Below are 21,716 nucleotides of genomic sequence, written 5' to 3'. Positions count from 1 at the left end.
GAGGTTTCATGATAAACAATTCTTTTCATTAAAAACTTTCACATGCTTCAAACTCACACTAAGGCAGTGTTTTGATTTTATTCTGTTTCTTCATCTTCCTCTATGAGACATTTTTAAAAATGTTGCTTTTAATTACTGTAACACATAAGTTGTGTTCAGCAAAAACATTTTCGTGATTTTTCTTTTAAGTTGTCTTTAAATATTTATTACACTTGCTTAAATTACAAGAATGCATCCAACATCTGCATTAAAAAACATCTTTTTCTAACCCCATGAAAAAAAAAAATGGGAAAGAGTTAATATAAACTACTAATTTAAATACACTGACATGGCCAGATGTTTAACAACAGTTCAAACATTGAATATTAGATTGATAAATACCTACCAGAAACAAATTAATTTTTGAGGTGGCTCTCATACCATGAATTTAATTTTTTCCAGCTTTAAAAAATATTTTCCTCAATGCACCATGGTAGACAGGACAAGATTCTTTCAGTTAAGGTGAAACTGGGTATTTGCCAGAGAAGTGCAGAGTAAGTAATCACATTATATTGTTAACTAGCAGAATACCCGCGCTTCGCAGCGGAGAAGTAGTGTGTTAAAGAAGGTACGAAAAAGAAAAGGAAAAATTTGAAAAATAACGTAACTTGATTGTTAATGTAATTGTTTTGTCATTGATATGAGTGTTGTTCTCATATCTATCTATCTATCTATATGTTGTTCTCATATCTATCTATCTATCTATCTATATCTATCTCTATCTATCTATCTATCTATATCTCTCTCTATCTATCTATATCTATATCTATATATATATATATATATCTATATCTATATATATATATATATATATATCTATACTAATAAAAGGCAAAGCCCTCACTCACTCACTCACTCACTCACTGACTCACTGACTCATCACTAATTCTCCAACTTCCCGTGTGGGTGGAAGGCTGAAATTTGGCAGGTTGATTCCTTACAGCTTCCTTACAAAAGTTGGACAGGTTTTATATCGAAATTCTACGCGTAACGGTCATAACTGGAAGCAGTTTTCTCCATTTACTGTAATGGAGATGAGCTTCAACGCCGTGGGGGGAGTTTAGTGTGACATCATCACGCCTCCCACGTAATCACGCAGTACATAGAAAACCAGGAAGACCTCAAAAAGCGCTCAAGAAAACATGCATTATATAATTGAGAAGGCAGCGAAACAATAAGAAGCGAGTTCTGCTACTTGAAACAAAGCACGATGTAAACCTACACTTTAAATTAAGTTCATAGACAGGCTGCCGCTGGCGTTTGTAATTTAGTGCCTGCCCATATAAGGCCATCCGTCAGCGGCAATCCAATAGCAAACTGCCACGGGTAAATATTCACGGGTGAAGGACTGTGCTTATGGAGAGGAAGATGAGATGGTCAGGGTGGTGTTTGACACAAACTCAGCGAAACTGCCAGAGAAAGTTTTAAGTGCCAGGACTAAGGTAACATTAAATAAAGCTATGGACATAGCGAGATGGCACCAGCACAGCTGGGAACCTTCGATGCAAGTACACGAGTGGCTCACGTGAACTGATGCAGTGCACAGATAAAAGCAACAGTTCCAAAAGGCTGAACAAAACCGAATTACACAATTGAAAAGGCAGCAAAAATATGAAGCGTCTGATAAGCATATTCATAAATGCAGCTACTGTGGAAACAAAGCACACGGTGGAAAAAGTGAATGTCCGCTAAAGGAAGACAGCGTAAAAAAAACCCGTGCATGCAGTTTGTCACATCACAGATAAAAAGGAAGGCGAGCTGTTTATTGATGCAGTAAGGAACTAATCGATGAATGAAACCTCTTATCTTTACAGCGATTGACAAACACGGAATGTAACTTGAACACATCATACAAATACGAGCCTGATTGAAAGAAATAATGATAATCAAATCCTTGATGACAGCAACATTCAATAACACTCACAAAACAATTACTGTATATTGACAATCATGTTACGTTATTTTTAAAATGTTCCCTTTTCTTTTCATAACTTCTACTTCTCCACTGCGATACGGGTATATATATATAAATGTATATCTATAGCCCGATCTACAATACATACTTTAGCATAGACAAGCGGTGCGCAATTGTAGAGTCTTAGCCTCTAACGCCGACATTCGAGGTTCGATTCCCGAGAGGGATGTACTGACTATGTGCGCGCTACCGATTCATTTTACCTTCCCATCTCCTTGGTTTGGGACGTATGAAAAATATTAGGTTAACGCAGAATCATGTTACGTTATTTTTAAAATTTTCCCTTTCTTAGCACAAGCACAGTTGAGAAGCTTGATGCATGTACTCCATAGCGCGTTAAAAATAACGCATTTAATCACACTTTCAATTCCAAGCAAACGGGAACTTTTGTCAATGCATGATTTCCTGGTACATCCATTACACTGATGCACACATCACAGCTACAAAAATGTTAGAGTCGGAATAAAGCGTTCCTACGACTGATCATTTCGACTACCCGAGCGAAGCCTTGATAAAAGCATGGTTTTGTGCACACTGAAAAGCAAGCAAAATTAGATGCATTACAGAAAGCGGACTTTGTGGCTCTTACTGGGGATCATTGGACTTCCGTGACCGTTAGTAATTCTAAATACATCTAATTACAAAATGTTCAATGATCACACTGTTTTAGCCTAATGTACAAAATAATTTTGGCTAATGTTACTCAGAGTTTAAAGAGTAAGCTGGTCAAATTACCTTTTATGTTTCTGACTTATTTTTTTAAGAAGAAAAACTGCACTTTATGGTGAAATTTTGGTTATTATTATTTAAAGACAATACTATTCTGAAAATGTACTTAAAGTACTTAAACTACCACTTTATTTTTAAGTCTGCCCAATTTTAACCAGGGATGATATTTTTGTTTCTGTTTTGAATTCAAATGCAGTTTAAAAGCTTTTTTCAGAAATTAAAACAGCTTCAGTTTACAATATTCATGTCCATGTCTATTATTTGATTCTGTAAGCCCACTAAAACCGTTTTAAATAAAAAAAAAAAACATTTGCGATTTGGGGCAAATTTACGTGTCGATTACATACGATTAATCAAGATTAATTCTTACACAGCCTCTAATTAATTGGATTAATTTTTTTAATCGAGTCCCACCCCTAATATATATATGTAGATATATATGTAGATTTGTATATATATGTGTATATACAGTATATATGTAGATATGTATATGTTGTATATACAGTATGTATATATATGTGTGTGTGTGTGTATATATATATATATATATATATATATATATATATATATATATATATATATGCCAGCAACACTCATGACAATTACAAAACAATTACATTGTCAATCATGTTACGTTATTATTAAAATGTTTCCTTTTCTTTTTACTTCTCCGCTGCCAATCGCAGCTATTTTGCTATATATATATATATATATATATATATATATATATATATATATATATATATATATATATATATATAGATAGATATGACAACAACACTCATATCAATGACAAAACAATTACATTAACAATCATCTTACGTTATTTTTAAAATGTTTGCTTTTCTTTTTCATAACTTCTTTAACACACTACTTTTCCGCTGCGCGGTATTCTGCTAGTATATATATATACCCGCTTGGCAGCGAGAAGTAGTGTGTTAAAGAAGGAAAGAGAAAGAAAAGGAAACATTTTGAAAATAACGTAATATGATTGTCAATGTAATTGTTTTGTCACTGTTATGAGTGTCGCTGTGATATATATATATATATATATAGCAAAATACCCGCGACTTAGCGATGTCATGTGTTAAAGAAGTTATGAAAAGAAAAGGAAACATTTTAAAAATAATGTAACATGATTGTCAAAGTAATTGTTTTGTGTATTTAGCGACAGCGTCACAAAGTTTTTTCGTCTAGCTGCATCAGAAAATGTACCACAACGTCTGACACGCCTCCTTTTTAGTGTTTTCTCACAGCTTGGATTGCTGCTGTCATATATACACACACACACACACACACACACACACACACATTCATACATATATATATATATACACATACATATCTTCATATCTACATACCCTTCTACATCATATATACACACACATATATACACACACGCAAATTATATATATATAATGTAGATAGGGGGTGTGTGTGTGTTTATATATATATATATATATATATATATATATATATATATATATATATATACACATACATACATATATATACACATATATATACTTGTGTGTATGTTTGTATGTGTCTATATGTGTGTGTATAGCTTTGGTCACTGAGTGCAAGGGAAAAATAATAAAATATAGTCTATAAGTTATTAAACAGTATAACATTAACGTTTTAAGAAGTACAGGTACATTGAGCACTACTGGAGTGGTTTCAGGTAAACTACATTTTAAAGACTGTAACACAACAGGTAAGTAACTAACAGCAGCTAAAATGTATATGGATCATCTCTCGGTAGTAGATCCCTTTTGAAAGGCGCTACACGACGGCTGTGGTATAGAAATTACATTTTCTATGTGAACGTTCAAATTTGTGCCTCTGGTAATGTGCCTTACCGGCATTTAAAGAAATTTAGTTTTGTGTCCTCTGCAATGTTAAGAGAGAAAGGCTTTGGTTTGGGATAAAAGGTGAAAAGAAAGGAAAGTTGCCTTTTCTTTTATATAGTATAGAGAGATGTTGCTGACGTTATGATCGCCTTTTGGGGACAGTTGCGTTGGGTCTTGTGTAGACTGGTGAGACGTCCCTGCCATTAATCAGCTGTGATGACACTGTCAGTCCTCCACTCGTGTGCGTGTCTTCATAATCCGAGGTGAGGATCTCATAATCATATACGTGCAAAAGAAAGTGTGAATCGCCTTAATATTATTTTTCCGTGGTGTAGAAAAGGGGTCCCGTGTTTGCACTTGTCTGGGCTATAGCGCAGGGGGAGGATGAAAAAAATTAAAAGTGCTCACTTTGACTTAAGGCAGAAGCGCTGGCTGCTCGACTTTTGCTGGGCAGGAGACCACAGTTTTTGCAGACACGTTCATGATATCAAAAGTCTCAGCGCTCTTTGGAGGTCATTCATATATTATATATATAGCAAAATACCAGCGCCAGCAGCGAGAAGTAGTGTGTTAAAGAAGTAATGAAAAAGAAAAGGAAACATTTTAATAATAACGTAACATGATTGACATTGTCATGAGTGTTGCTGTCATATATATGCCTGCCTAAATAAGTCACCCTCGCTTTGCTCTTACTTTATTTACCGCTCATTTAATCATGGCTATTGGCGGAAAAATTATAAAATGGAAGGAGGATGGCTTTACCAAAACAATTATTGATGGCAAATCGATTATTCATAAAGCTTGAATTGGTGATGTTTTTCTGTGTTAACCTCATATTTTTTCAGACTTCTTCTCAAACTAAGGTGGTGCCCGCGTATCGCAGCCGAGAAGTAGTGTGTTAAAAAAGCTAGAAAAGAAAAGGGAACATTTTAAAAATAACGTAACATGACTGTCAATATACAGTATTTGTTTTGTGAGTGTTACTGAGTGTTGCTGTCATCAAGGATTTGATTATCATTATTTCTTTCAATCAGGTTCGTATTTGTAGGATGTGTTGTGTTCAAGTTACATTCCGTGTTTGTCAATCGTTGTAAAGATGACAGGTTTCATTCATCGATTCGTTTCTTACTGCATCAATAAACAGCTCGTCTTCTTCTTTATCTGAGACCTGACACACGGGTTTCTTTTACACTGTCTTCCTTTAGCGGGACATTGACTTTTTCCAACGTGTGCTTTGTTTCCGCAGTAGTTGGATTTATGAATATGCTTATATGTATGAGACGCTTCATATTTTTTGCTGCCTTTTCAATTGTGTAATTCGGTTTTTGTTCAGCCCTCTTTGGAACTGTTGCCTTTTATCTGTGCACTGCGTCAGTTCACGTGAGCCACTCGGTGTACATGCATCGAAGGTTCCCAGCTGTGCTGGTGCCATCTCCTGCTATGTCCATGGCTGTATTTAATGTTACCTTAGTCCTGGCACTTAAAACTTTCTCTCGCAGTTTCGCTGAGTTTATGTCAAACACCACCCTGACCATCTCATCTTCCTCTCCATAAGCACAGTCCTTCACCCGTGAATATTTACCCGTGGCAGTTTGCTATTGGATTGCCGCTGACGGACGGCCTTATATGGGCAGGCACTAAATTACAAACGCCAGCGGCAGCCTGTCTATGAACTTACTTTAAAGTGTAGGTTTACATCGTGCTTTGTTTCCGAAGTAGCAGAACTCATGAATATGGTTGTATATGTCACTCGCTCGCTTCTTATTGTTTCGCTGCCTTCTCAATTATATAATGCATGTTTTCTTCAGCGCTTTTTTCAGGTCTTCCTGGTTTTCTATGTACTGCGTGATTACGTGGGAGGCGTGATGATGTCACACGAAACTCCGCCCCCACGGGTTTCAAGCTCATCTCCATTACAGTAAATGGAGAAAAACTGCTTCCAGTTATGACCATTACGCGTAGAATTTCGATATAAAACCTGCCCAACTTTTGTAAGGAAGCTGTAAGGAATGAACCTGCCAAATTTCAGCCTTCCACCCACACGGGAAGTTGGAGAATTAGTGATGAGTCAGTGAGTGAGTGAGTGAGTGAGTGAGTGAGTGAGGGCTTTGCCTTTTATTAGTATAGATTAAGCAGTAACTTTCAATCTAAATAAAGGCATTAAATGATTAGGGATTATTGTGACTTAATAGCTGCCTGCTGTTCCAATTGTATTCAAGTTTTTAATGAATGACATCAAAAATGTAAACCTGTTATCTTCCTAAACCACCTATTTTAATAGTCTGACACTTGGTTTTTTTTAAAATGTCCCTTTTAAGGACACCTGACTTGTTGAACCTTAACAAGTAACATGATACAATCAGTGTTTTCAGAAAAGGATTTAAGTCTTCTCAGGAACAATTTAGCTAATCAAATGTTTCCTATAATGTAGAATATAAAATGTCACAGAGTTTTCACTGAAAACTATAGATGTATAAAATGGCAAAACAACCTTGCAGTATACCTTCATTGTGGGACTAATACACATTTACACCACTAAATTAACAGTCTCTTAAATTATTATGTAGGTTGATGCTATGTTTGTGAAGTTTTGTGAACCAATATGTTTTGCACCTATATGTCATAAACTTCATCTGATTCAATGCAAACATACAAAAAAGTATGTTCCCAGTTCTACTGAAGTCCTTTATAAAAAGCTTGGAGAATGTTACTTATAGAAACTGTTCAAGGCCTTCCTAGAACATCCTAATTTTTAGCCTCCCGTAGAATGTAAAAGATATTTGTTCAGAGATGCAAGATGAAGATCTATCGGACAGGGACATCTGACAAGTGTTCCCAGCACATCCTCACTATATGTTTGGGTGTGTCTGGTGTATCTGGCTTTTTTTTACTAAAAACCATGTAGTAATCAGTTGAAAGCTCAAGATGAGTGTCCAAGACATTACGGTCATGGATCGGATGATATGACTACGAAATTGCTTGTCAACCTATGGCCTAGGATGCAATGGTACCCTTAAGCTGGAACATGGTGTTCATTATGGACAAACTGCAACTAGCACAGAATCTGTTCAGATCAGATAGGCCATCCCTTATAGGTCATCCTACAGATGATGGACCCAAAGGTGGACCTACCCATGTTACTCCTTCCGGCTGTGTCTGTCCCATGGTTGAAGACCCGCCCACCAGGCACTCACTGATGAGACACAGACCCAGAGGTCCCACCCCGAAAGGCCAGGCTCCAGAACAGGGCCCCTTTCTAATTTTAGGGGATGTTATGAATGTCCTAAAAGGGCCATGTTCCATGCCTCCATTGTTGAGGCTGTAAGGTCCTTGGTGCCAGTCATGGTGTTAATCCCCAAAACCATCAGACTGAAGGAGGGCATCTTTTGAGCTTGCCTAGCTCGTGGGACTCCAGAAACAGTAGACAGGTACCAACAGGTCAAGTGGAGTGTGGCAATGACAGTTGTAGAAGCAAAAACTCAGGAGTGGGAGGAGTTTGGCAAAGCCATGGAAAATTACTTTCTGCTGGCCATGAAGTGAGTGCGACAAACTATAAGAAAACCCAGTAGGGAGAAGCAGTGCTTTGCCCAAGTATTTCATACCAAGTATGGTGTGCTGCTGGCCTCACCTAAGGATATAGTTAACCAGTGGGTGGAAGGAGATCTTCAGGGACCTCCTAATCCCATGTCTTCCTTTGACGAAACAGGGCCAGGAGACTGAAAGGAGGACTCGCTCATCACTGGAGCTACATTCCAGGGTTCTTACATATTTTTACAAAAAAATTTCCATGACTTTTCCATGGCTTTTCAGTTATTCTAAGGCAAATTTCCATGACCATATGTTCTTTGAAATTACTGTGTAAATTTGAAAAACAATAATAAAAATTCATGTCAAATTTACCAAAATATTGTTAAGCTAAAATAATGACTGTTCCATACAAAATAAATATTTATTTAAATATTGCTGACACTCCAGCACAATGTAAACCCTGAAAAACATTATGTCGCCCTAATTAACATAAATGACTGGAAGGCAACAATAAATAAAAAAATAAATAAATACCAATAAGTAAAAGTGTAAAGTAGCACTGACATTAACTTCAAAAGGCAGTAGTATCAGGGTAGAAACTGTCAATTGGAATAAAAGATAATGTTGTTTAAACCACTAACATACTAAATCACTAACTTAATGTTAACAAATGACAGCCTTCTTTATTTGAATCCCGCAAAAACAATCCAGTTCATGGTTTCATTTCTGCAAGCTTTTCATCAATATGCTTTTCAAAATTCAGCAGAGATGCTTTCTTTTCTTTTGCAGTTCGCCGCAAACTGTTGGATTTAGTAATGAAGGTCAGATTGCTTATAGCTTCTGCATTCTCAGCATATTCATCAGCTGATTTCTCGATGGCGCAAATGTCAGTCTCCACCCTAGCCCTCTTCATTTTCAATTCATGCAGCTCATTTGTGAGAGTTTTCCGCTTCAACTCAACACCTTTATCTTAAAGTAAGGAGCCACTCCAAAAGTATGTGTATTTTATATATATATATATATATATATATATATATATATATATATATATATATATATATATATATATATATATATATATATATATATATATATATATACATACACACACAAGCACTTTTGTTCACCGCCTTAAAATCTAGTAGCAATCTGGCTGTCGGGAAACATAGCCTGAAATAAATGACTTGTGCCTTCACACAACTTGTACAAATAATGAGAATTTGCCACTTTAGCGCCCACAGTACCTCTGCGGTTAGGGCTAAGTTTCAGGACACAGCATCTAAAATCTGCCCTTGTTTGAAGGAGCATGAGAGGGAAGTAGTGCAGCTGGCAGCAGGTTAGGTTGGAGACTTTAGGTTGGAAAAAGCCAGTCATGGGGTTGAGAGATGATTCATGCGCAGCAGCCTGGTGGTTAGCCCCCTTTGCATGGCTAGTTAGGGCTGCCTCTCCCATGTTCAATATATGAAGCGTTTTACGGCACAGTTGACATTTCGCAGATTCCAGGTCCTGGTCTTTTTTAATCCATCCCTTATACTTATTAAGGTGAAGCCATGCATTGTTAAATCGGCATTTACCCAGCATTTCACTACTGAATCTCCTGCAAGGCAGAAAGCAGAAAACTGCATTTCCGACGCTCACCATACGGAGCACGCTGAGTTACTACAAGACCAGCGCAAAAATTTCAGTTGATAACGTATAAAGACATTTCTCGCTCAATCTTAAAGGAACCACTTACTTTATTATACAGATCTTTCAATCAGATTTCCATGTCTTTTCCATAACTGTCTTTGCTTATTTTGTTTTCCAAAACTTTTCAAGACCTGGAAATTGCTCTTTTCAAATTCCATGGCATTTATAGGTTTTTCATGACTGTACAAACCCTGAAGTTCACTCCAGTAGTTAAAAAGACTCCTTGGTGGGAAGGCACGAGAGTAGATGATATTTGCCCCAACACAACCCTTTAACGTTGTGTTGAGGTTGGAGGCAGTGCCCCTGGATTGGCAAACTGGGGTGGTGGTTACCATATTTTAGAAAGAGAACTGGAGGGTATGTTCCAGCTTTAAGCAGATCAGACTTTTCAGCCTCCCTGAGAAGGCCATGTCCAGAGTTCTGGAAAGGAGTATCCGGCTGTTGATCGAGACTCAGATTCAGGAGGAATAATGTGGGTTTCGTCCTGGTCACAGAACTCTGGACCAGCTTTTTACCCTTACAATGATTCTGGAGGGTACATGGAAATATGTCCAACAGTCTACATGTATTTTCCTGTGGATACTGCTTCAGGAATATGGGGTGCCAGGCCTCCTGTTGTGGGCTATTTGCTCCCTATAGAACCAAGCAAAAACTTGGTTCACATTGTCCGCATTAAGTCAGAATCTTTCCCAGTGGGTGTGAGACTTTCTTAGGGCTGCTCTTTAACCTGATTCTGTTCAAAACAGACAAAATTCCTAGGTACAAAAAATGAGTGGCGGGTGTCCAGATCACTGACCTCAGTATAGCACCTCTGCTTCTAGCAAATGAAATGATCTTGTTGGCTACAACTTTAAACACGCATGCAAGAAAGTGTAAACACACATGCAGGAAAGTGAAGTAACCATGAAGAAGATCAAAAATAAGTCTAAGGTCACGATTCTCAGCTGGAAAAGGGTGGAGTACCCTGTCTAGGTTGGGGAGGAATTGCTACCTCAGAGAAAAAGTTTAAGTACCTAAGTGTCTGTGATAAATGGTCCATGGTGATGGGCAGATTTTAAATAAATAATCATGCCTGAGAATGTGCAGGCTTAGAATGGGTGCAAGTGTGTGGAAGACAGCACCACTCCGCGGTAGCTTGGTTCATCACAAACTCATGTGGAAAAGCAAGCGGATCAGACATGTGCCACATTCATGCCTCGAAATGGGCAATGGGTTACATCTGTGCACAATCAAGGCAATATAAAGCACATCAGAGAAAGATCAGGAAGGGAGACAGCAGTGAGGAAGCCATCCTGAAGAGAATGGTGGGAGGTGATTAAGTCTACAACAGGGCTGCAGGAAACTGAGGCTGAGGAAGGGTCATTCTTACTGAGCGATTTCCTGGGTGTAGTAATGACCCAATGTGCGGTGTCTCCCTCAAATGCTGAGAAACAGATGCCAGGAGACAGTTGCCGAGGACCCAGCAATGGAGAGCTGCGCCAGGAATAGATGGTTAAGTGCATCTTCCTGAAGGACCTCTTCTCTGGCTGCCAGAGCACAATTGGGGCTCTCTAGGATTTTAACCTTATTTTTATGGATTTACTTATTGGACTATTTTAACCTTGACAGTTTCACAATTTTTATGTATTATTTATTTATTGGAAGAACATTTTGATACACTACACTATTTGCACTGTTTGGTTTTGATGGTTTTAAAAAAAACACTGAGTACTTTCTACCCTTTGGTGCATGTTTGTGTCCTCATTTGCCTGGCTCATCTCAGTACATGATTAGCAACAGTTCAGGTTATGGAATGTAATAGAGAGCATAGAGCCAACCCAGACCATCAAAGGGTGTTGTTCATGAGTGAGGGAAGTGGAGGTAATGACAGAGAGATGAGCCAAAAGGCAAAGCTGTTGATTTACCAGTAAATCTACTTTCATGCCCTTACCTATGGTCAAAAGCTGTGGGTAGTGACCAGAAGAACTAGACTGTGAATACAAACTGAATAAACTAGTTTCCTTTGCAGGAAGTCTGGGCTCACCCTTAAAGATAGTGTGAGGAGCACAGAGAGTCAAGAGGAGCTGAAAGCAGAGCCACTGCTCCTCCACGTCGAAAGGAGCCAGTTCAGGTGTTCTAGGCATCTGATTAGGATGCCTCCCGGACACCTACCCGGGCATGTCCTACTGGGAGGAGAACTCAAGGTAGACCCAGGACATGCTGGAGAGCTTTTATCTCTCAGCTGGCCTGGGAACACCTCACAATGACACAGATAAGCAGTTGAAGATGGATGGATAAGTGGATGGTTATTTTCTAAATATAAAACAAACCAAATTTTTCTAAATTGATTTGTTTTAAATAAGACTAACTCATAAAATGCATTTTAGTGTAAAGCAGTTTTCAAAAACATTTTTACTGCATACAATGAAGAGATACCATAAACTTTTATCTGTGCTTATAAATAATTTAATAATAAAAGATCAGATTTTTTTCTTCAGCAAGAGAAGCCATTATTTTTTATACACAAGGCAATTCTTGACCTATTTTTCTGACGTAACTGGAAGACACTGAATGTATCTGACAAAACTGACATTTCTATCTAGATAATTTAAAAATGGTACAGGCCTGGAAAAAATAAAGCACTCATGATACAAATGAAAAAAGCAAATTTGACATGCTAAAATATATGACATGAATTCAGCAAATATACCTGACATTTTCCATTTCACATACACAAAAATCAATTATAAATTGAATATTTTACATAATATAAAATAATTTTCTCAAACCTTATTAATCTAATCAAGTCACACAGAGCCAGTTTACTTTTGATTTTCCCAAAATAAATTCTGATTTCAAAAAAATCTAAGAAGAACAAGTTGAAGTTGACAAAAGCACTTCTAAACACATGAGCCATCAGTCCTAAGTCAGGCAGGCTCACTAAATTTTCTAAAGTTTAAAAAAAAAAAAAACATGTTACAACCAGCCAATTTACAGTAGAATAAGAAACAAACTAATCTGCCATTCCTGAAGTCTATGAAAAAGACAGTTAAAGGAAAATAAATTAAAGTGACTCACCAGGCATGAAGGAATATTCAGACAAAAGCAGTGAGATAAGCTTCTGGGAGAAACACGCTTTGCAGAACAATGTAAATTAACACATCTATAAAAACAAAGGAATAAGAATAGTTTAAACAATGATTAGTTCAATTTGTATGCTTTCATAAATTACTTCATAAAAACCAAAAACAACACAAAAGGTCCTGTGGAGCAGACATTGAACGCAAGTAATAACTAATAAATTAAACATCATAGTATACAAGTAATACATAGTATACATTAAAGAACTTAGTATACAAGTAATTATAAAATGAACAATTCAAAACCAGGCAAAAACTATATGAAAAAAGACCATCCACAAATAGAGAGTATGCAAATGCAATTAAAAATGTATGGGCGATACCTGGGTAAATATTTTCATACAGGACAAGATACGAATAAAATTAGGCAGAGAACTATTACATATGTTACTGGCAAAGCCTAGGCATTGTATATAATGCCCAAAAGTAGCCGGCAATGTATGAAACAATTCATATTTCACACATTTCCTAGGCATTCTATAGAATGCCAAATGAGAAACCGGCAAAGTATGAAATACATCTCCAATTCATTTCGAATATCAAGTGGCAAGGCACATGACTTTTAACGTGCGCCTCAGGCTTAGAATTTGTCAGCTGCACTTTGCGTTTTGTTCAGGAGTGTCAAAATACGCAATTTTACTTAAATTTGTTCAACAAAAAATTTGTTTTTTTACTGTGCTCCATTAAGGTGATTCACGCAATATATTGGCAGTTGTAATGAGTGTGACAGAGGATGGTTTCTACCGACTTGTAACTTCTGGAGGAATTTTAAAACAAGTATATGCGAGATCACAATTCACTTTATGCCCTATGAACTTGCTTAGAATTGAAGATATTCCTGACAATGAAATTCCTCTCCGGTCAGTTGCAATTGCTCAGTCCAGTGGAAGAGGCCAAGGATTCGTCAAATGTATGTGTAAAACAAAGTGCCAAAATATGAAATGTCTTTGCGTGAAAAATGTAATAAAATGTAATTCAAAATGTCATTCAAACCTACCATGTTGCAACAAGTAGGTTAATTTTAATTTCTTATTTTTTATATGAAAATTTTGTTTCCCTTAATAAGAAAGGCATAAATTTTGTTTTGTACAACTTTCAGTTTTCTTTACGTGTTTTGAATAATTTTTATTTAATGGCACTCTCATTATTTTTTTCAGAATAACATTTGTATTTTTGAGGAATGCATGTCATTTATATAATAGCCTTATCAGGACCTTTTTTCATACTTTGCCTAACTAGCATTTGTCATTCTATAGAATGCCGGCTTTTCATACTTTGCCGGTAACATATACATTAAACACATCCCAGAAAACCAATTCTACTGAATAATCTGAACCTGAATGTTTCACATGAAAATCTGTGTGCTCTTGAGCATGATTTATATTAGACATTTAAATTGTGAGAAAAATCAAGATATTATTTAGAAGAAGCAGTATTAATTGAAAATGAAGGCAACACTACATAGGAATTAGAATGAATTACAAATCATCAAAGAAAGAAATTATAATTTAGGGAGAATATAAACAGCAGATATCACTGCCAATAAAAATGTTAAAACAATAACTAAAAAGCTAGCTTTGCAATGTGATCACTGTGTTATGTATGTTTAGTAGTACTAATGTGAAATGTGAGGTAGAGGAAAACAAAAACAAAAATTCATAGATGGAGGTTCAGAGTACAGAGAATGCTGTAGTACTAAAAACCAATGATTAGAATATATATATTTTTTAATACTGAAAAACAATTCCATCTTTTACTAAATTTGCTCATCTAATTTTAGGACCATGGAAAGTAAGAGTCTGTTTTTTCAGTAGCAGCCACAAATTAGACCAAGTACCATTCCCCCACATTGTGCACTACCTTGTTAATTTGTAGTGTTTATTAAATTGATCAAGCCTATGCTTGGGATGAGGAAGTATAACCTGGGCACAGTAGTTGGAGGAAAAAAAAAAATCATACAGAAGAAGAATATGCAAACTAAAACTCTAGACAGACAGTGTCTGGGCCACAATTCAAACCCAATTTTCTGGCACTCTGAGATAATAATGATGAAAATATGATTAACTTATTGATAGATAGACGGATAGATTGATAGACAGGATATATACACACACATTGATGCTATGGTTTGAACACAGACCAGAATGACTAAAAAGGAAGAAAATTAAAAGGAAAGAAAAACTGACATTATAGTCAGAGTTACATTGAGGCATTATGCAGGTGTACTGCTGTTGGTATAAAGGAACCCCAGTAGTTTTTCTCGACATGTTTCTGCTGAATAATTTGCTGGGTTAAAGTACTCAGTCTTTGGGCCGGTTTATACTTCAAGTTCGGAACGCGTACACACATGCATTATGGCTGCTACGCGTTCCTTTCATGCATCCTCTGAGCGTGTCCTCAGAAATTTACGTGATGCTTGTGCGAGTTGCAGTGCCAGCAAAGAAAATCGTGAGTTGCAGTATGTTCAAGTTGGAACGTAATGTCAGAGCCTTTGTTTGCTATCAACATGTGACAACAAACCACTTTGGAGATCCTACAGGATCAATGTGCATGCTTTGGTGTTTGATGAATGGTTCAATGTGGGGAAGCAAATTCCCCATCATAATGACGCAATACATTTTAAAGGTCTTAAATAAAATCTTCTGTACCATTTTCAACATTAAATAAAACTTTCGTAAACATCATCCTAAAACCAAACCAGTTGTTAATGGATATGCGTTTCTGAGGCTTTCTCTTGCAGCAACAGACAGCAATTGCTGAACAGAACACATTAAAATTATATTCCAGCTCTATGCATATTTAGAATCCTTAGATTTATACTTGATATCACTTTCATGATGAAATGTGTTAAATCATGCATGTTACATTTTACAGATAAATTGTTAACTTCGTTTACAAACCGGATTCCAAAAAAGTTGGGACACTATACAAATCGTGAATAAAAACTGAATGCAATGATGTGGAGGTGCCAACTTCTAATATTTTATTCAGAATAGAACATAAATCACGGAACAAAAGTTTAAACTGAGAAAATGTATCATTTTAAGGGAAAAATATGTTGATTCAGAATTTCATGGTGTCAACAAATCCCAAAAACGTTGGGACAAGGCCATTTTCACCACTGTGTGGCATCTCCCCTGCTTCTTACAACACTCAACAGACGTCTGGGGACCGAGGAGACCAGTTTCTCAAGTTTAGAAATAGGAATGCTCTCCCATTCTTGTCTAATACAGGCCTCTAACTGTTCAATCGTCTTGGGCCTTCTTTGTCTCTTTATGATGCGCCAAATGTTCTCTATAGGTGAAAATTCTGGACTGCAGACTGGCCATTTCAGTACCCGGATCCTTCTCCTACGCAGCTATGATGTTGTGATTGATGCAGAATGTGGTCTGGCATTATCTTGTTGAAAAATGCAGGGTCTTCCCTGAAAGAGATGACGTCTGGATGGGAGCATATGTTGTTCTAGAACCTGAATATATTTTTCTGCATTGATAGTGCCTTTCCAGACATGCAAGCTGCCCATGCCACATGCACTCATGCAACCCCATACCATCAGAGATGCAGGCTTCTGAACTGAGCGTTGATAACAACTTGGGTTGTCCTTGTCCTCTTTGGTCCGGATGACATGGCGTCCCAGATTTCCAAAAAGAACTTCGAATCGTGACTCGTCTGACCACAGAACAGTCTTCCATTTTGCCACACTCCATTTTAAATGATCCCTGGCCCAGTGACAACGCCTGAGCTTGTGGATCTTGCTTAGAAATGGCTTCTTCTTTGCACTGTAGAGTTTCAGCTGGCAACGGCGGATGGCAAGGTGGATTGTGTTCACTGACAATGGTTTCTGGAAGTATTCCTGAGCCCATTCTGTGATTTCCTTTACAGTAGCATTCCTGTTTGTGGTGAAGTGTCGTTTAAGGGCCCGGAGATCATGGGCATCCAGTATGGTTTTACGCCCTTGACCCTAACGCACAGAGATTGTTCCAGATTCTCTGAATCTTCAGATGATGTTATGCACAGTTGATGATGATAGATGCAAAGTCTTTGCAATTTTTGCTGGGTAACACCTTTCTGATATTGCTCCACTATCTTTCTGCGCAACATTGTGGGAATTGGTGATCCTCTACCCATCTTGGCTTCTGAGAGACACTGCCACTCTGAGAAGCTCTTTTTATACCCAATCATGTTGCCAATTGACCTAATTAGTGTTTATTGGTCTTCCAGCTCTTCTTTATGCTCAAATTTACTTTTTCCAGCCTCTTATTGCTACTTGTCCCAACTTTTTTGGGATTTGTTGACACCGTGAAACTTTGAATCAACATATTTTTCCTTTAAAATGATACATTTACTCGGATTAAACGTTTGATCTGTCATCTACGTTCTATTACAAATAAAATATTGACATTTGCCATCTCCACATAATTGCATTCAGTTTTTATTCACAATTTGTATAGTGTCCCAACTTTTTTGGAATCCGGTTTGTAAATAATGAATATAATTATACATGTGGGGGTGGCATGGTGGCAGAGTAATAGTACTGTTGCCTCACAGGGAGTCACATCCCTGGTGTTCCCTGCCTGGAGTTTGCATGTTTTCCTGGTGGGTTTTTACAGTGCGCTCTGGTTTCCTTCCAAGGACATGCAAGTTTGTGGAAATTATGTTATAATGATGCTAGTGTAAGTGTGTGCTTGTCACCCTGAGATGAGCTGATGCCCCATCCAGGGATTATTTCTGCCTCCAGAAAGCATTAGGCACGTCCCTGAATTGATGGATGTAATCAATAAAACTCCATCCTTTTCAGAGATATTGTGGTAAGGAGCCCTGAATACAATGCATGTTTCAGGAAATTCACAACACAGCAAAGCCGAATGTTTTCTCACCATGATAATATTTTGCACTGCCACCTGGTGGAATCCCTCAGATTTACATGAAGTACACTCTCAAGTATAAACAGTACACATCTTATGTAGCAGTAGCAGTTGCATGCATTGCAATGCGTGAATTATAAACCCAGCCTTAGAGTGTCAGAGAGAGGATATGCAGCAATGTTTATAATTGCACTAAGTTTTGTTGTAATACAGAGTCAGCCTCTCTTGAAGTGATGTTACCAGCCCAGCATACCACAATACAGAAAACTGAACTTTCTATCCCAGAGTTCTGCAACATGTGAATGGATATCATTGAACACATGGGAATGTTTTTTTTAGATGCAAGTAAAGCTATACATTTTATAGCCCAAAATTATAAGCAATATAAGTAACAGATCACTGCAGTAGATGCAAAGATCATCAAAAAAAAAACACACTGAAGGAAAAAAACATGCATGATAAATGTAAGATGTATACATACAAGAGATCAACAGATAATGATAATTCACCTAAAATTTTAAATTTCACAATTAATTTTACCTTGAAAAGCATCTATATATAAAAGAAATGCAATGTATTTATGCATATTATAAAGTAATCTACTTAATCCATATTTAAGACTATAGCACTCAACAGCCTATTCCAGCGGCATCAGATACAAGCCAAGAACCTGCTAGGAATGAACAATCACACCTCAACAGGGATGAAATCCCACAGAAAAGATAATGAGATAAGGAGAATAACCATACAAAAATATGCTGGCAATTATAATAAGCATCTTTCTTGGTAGGCAGAACACAATGGCAGCAAAATAACAAGAGGCTTATCAACAAAAGGCCCACACAGCAAACACAACTTCTACTGGATAGATGTCCGTATGTTGTCTTATTTATATATTCAGCTGAAAATTAATGTCAGACCTAAAAGAAAACTGGCAATTCTAAACCGAGTTAGTACAAACATGGATGTTACATGAATACACTCGATGATGGCCTCATCTCCAGTGATGGATCCTGTTTGCCAACTCCTGACTTTGTGTGTGTGTGATGACTTTGCAGCCAGGAAATCAATTATACGGGTGGCTGCCCCAAACCTTTCCATGACTCTGTGTCGAGTTTCTGACATATATATATGTGTGTATATGTTTGCAGCTGGAGATCCACAAAGGAAGAAAATGAATCACGTATCATAAAGTAGTTTTTATTCCTGAGCTTTCAATCCCTGCCAGGGATCTTCATCAGAGGATAATGCTTAGACTTACAAAAATCAAAGGCAATATATTGCAAAAACTTACGTGGTCGCGGGGATGTGGCTAAGTCAGTGTGATCAGGAAGTGTTGGGGGTGTGGGAGTATTGGCTGTAAAGTTTTATTTATTATGAACATGTTTTTAAGTTTGCATATGCTGGATTTATGTCCAAGTGTCTGTTGATGGCATTCTCATTTGATAGCCAAGATTCAGCTAGCTCTCTGGCATTTTTAGTACTGGCTTTAAATTTTACTTGTACATTGTCCCAGTTAAATGTATGTCCTGTTGATTTAGTATGCGTATAGATCAAGGATTGTGAGTCCTTTCTTCTGACGGCGTTGCGATGTTCCTCTAAACGTGTTGAGATTCTTTTTGATGTTTGTCCTATGTATACTGCTGAGCAAGAACTGCATGGAATGCTGCAAACTACGTTTCGTGTTTCTGCTCTCGACTTCTTGTTTTTAGTATTGAAGAGGACCGTGCGCAGATTGTTCATGGGTTTGTGTGCTATTCTGACGCCTGACCTGGCCAGGATTTGTGCTGCACCTTCAGACACCTTGTGGTGATAAGGGAGTGAGTGCCAGGTGGGGTGGGTGTTTTGATTTAAGTCGATTGTTTGCAGAGTTTTTTGGCGTCTTCTGTGTAGGGTTCGATTAATGAATACTTTTGAGTATCCGTTTGAAGTGAAAAGACGTAAGAGATAGCGTCTTTCATTCATTTTTGTCTCCTTTGTATTACAATGGGTGTGGACTCTTCTGAATAGAGTTTTAATACAGCTCTGTTTTTGAGATACCGGGTGGTTGCTAGCGAAGTGTAATATCTTGTCTGCGTAGCATTGTTTACGGTAAACACTTGTGATCAGGGTGGAGTCATTATTTCTTTCAATGTAGATGTCCAGGAAGCTGATGCATCGGTTTATTTCTTTTTCCATGGTGAATTGGATTGCAGGGAATATTGCGTTGATGTGGTTGTAGAATTTATTCAGCTGATCATTTTTTACTATGACGAATGTGTCTTCTACGTAGCATATTCAAATTTTGGGTGTATGTATATATTATATATATACTAGCAGAATACCCGTGCTTCGCAGCGGAGAAGTAGTGTGTTAAAGAAGGTACGAAAAAGAAAAGGAAAAATTTTTAAAATAACGTAACATGGTTGTTAATGTAATTGTTTTGTCATTGATATGAGTGTTGTTCTCATATCTGTCTATATCTGTCTATCTATATATATATACATTAATCCCTCGCTATATCGCGCTTTGACTTTCGTGGTTTCGCTCTATCGCGGATTTTATATGAAAGCATAACTAAATATATAACGCGGATTTTTCGCTGCTTCACGGGTTCTGCGGACAATGTGTCTTTTTACTTCCTGTACATGCTTTCTCAGTTGGTTTGCCCAGTTGATTTCATACAAGGGACGCTAATGGCGGATGTCTGAGAAGCTAACCAATCAGAGCACGCAGTTAAGTTCCTGCCTGCTGAATGCAGTGTTAACCAGGAAGTCTCGTCTCACTCATTCAGCATCGTATTTCGCAGTGTAAAGAGTTGTGCTCTTTTGTGTTTATCTTTGTGCATAGTCAAGCCCTTCATTATGGCTCCAAAACGATCTGCTACTGCTTCAGGGGCCGTGCCAAGCAAAGCGGAAGATGTTAACGATTGCGAAAAGGTAAGCGTTTTGGATTTGTTGAAGGCTACGATTCTTTTTATTTAAAAAGTAGGAAAGGAATATAAGATCAACGGCCGCAGTGTCCTTTTAACCAGGGTGCAAAACGAGTTGTAAGTGGATGTAATAAGGCAGTAGTCCGGATGGAATCTGCTTTAGGGATTTGCATTGAAGACTGCCAGAAGAACAACAACGGCAGTGCTACGCAATCGCCTGAAGTGGCTCCTTTAAGGGCTGTAACGCTCTCCTTTGTTGTGCAATAAAATAAAACTCATTGTTATCGGACAAGTCATCGTGTCATTGTTGGTGAGTAACCATAATTAATTTTATACTTACAGTGCTTAGTACATGTACGTGCGATTAGTGTCACTGTACACACATTTACTGTATACTATTTTTCTTGTATTGTACGTATTTATTGCTGGTGGCATGTCTATCGTAATGGCTGTAACATGTGTGCTATCGGAGAAACTCAATATCTTTAAAATAATATTTAGGTTTTACTGTATATAAACAGTGTGTTTATATACATAATTTAAATGAATCTTACCTAATATCTAAGAGAATACAAAGGGATTATGCTGTATAACTCTGCGGGGAATATTTATAAACAGTGTGGGAGAGTTTATAAGGGCTTAAAATATATAAAAATAACCATAGAAACATATGGTTTCTACTTCATGATTTTCACCTATCGGGGGTCTGGAGCATAACCCCGATCGAGGAGGATTACTGTATATATATATATATATATATATATATGTAGTTCTCATATCTATCTATCTATATATATCTCTATCTATCTATCTATCTATCTATATCTATATCTATATCTATATCTATATCTATATCTATATCTATATCTATATCTATATCTATATCTATATCTATATCTATATCTATATATATACCCACGCTTGGAAGTGGAGAAGTAGTGTGTTAAAGAAGGAAAGAGAAAGAAAAGGAAACATTTTGAAAATAACGTAACATGATTGTCAATGCAA

At 37.2% G+C, this 21,716-nt stretch overlaps 1 protein-coding gene across 3 annotated transcripts in view; it reads right to left on the bottom strand.

Annotated features, from left to right (window-relative positions):
* Positions 1-21,716, bottom strand: part of LOC120523519 (T-lymphoma invasion and metastasis-inducing protein 1-like) — a 495,064-nt gene that overhangs the window by 397,252 nt on the left and 76,096 nt on the right. For all 3 annotated transcript variants that reach the window (XM_039744911.1, XM_039744910.1, XM_039744912.1), the window contains exon 2: positions 12,871-12,955. The gene's annotated coding sequence lies outside the window, so the exon portion shown is untranslated. The remainder of the gene's footprint in view (positions 1-12,870; positions 12,956-21,716) is intronic.

This window comes from Polypterus senegalus, chromosome 2 (genome assembly GCF_016835505.1).
Source record: "Polypterus senegalus isolate Bchr_013 chromosome 2, ASM1683550v1, whole genome shotgun sequence".
NCBI classification, from domain to species: domain Eukaryota; kingdom Metazoa; phylum Chordata; class Cladistia; order Polypteriformes; family Polypteridae; genus Polypterus; species Polypterus senegalus.
Note: the sequence above shows the minus strand (reverse complement) of the source record. Positions and strands in the feature narration are given on the sequence as shown.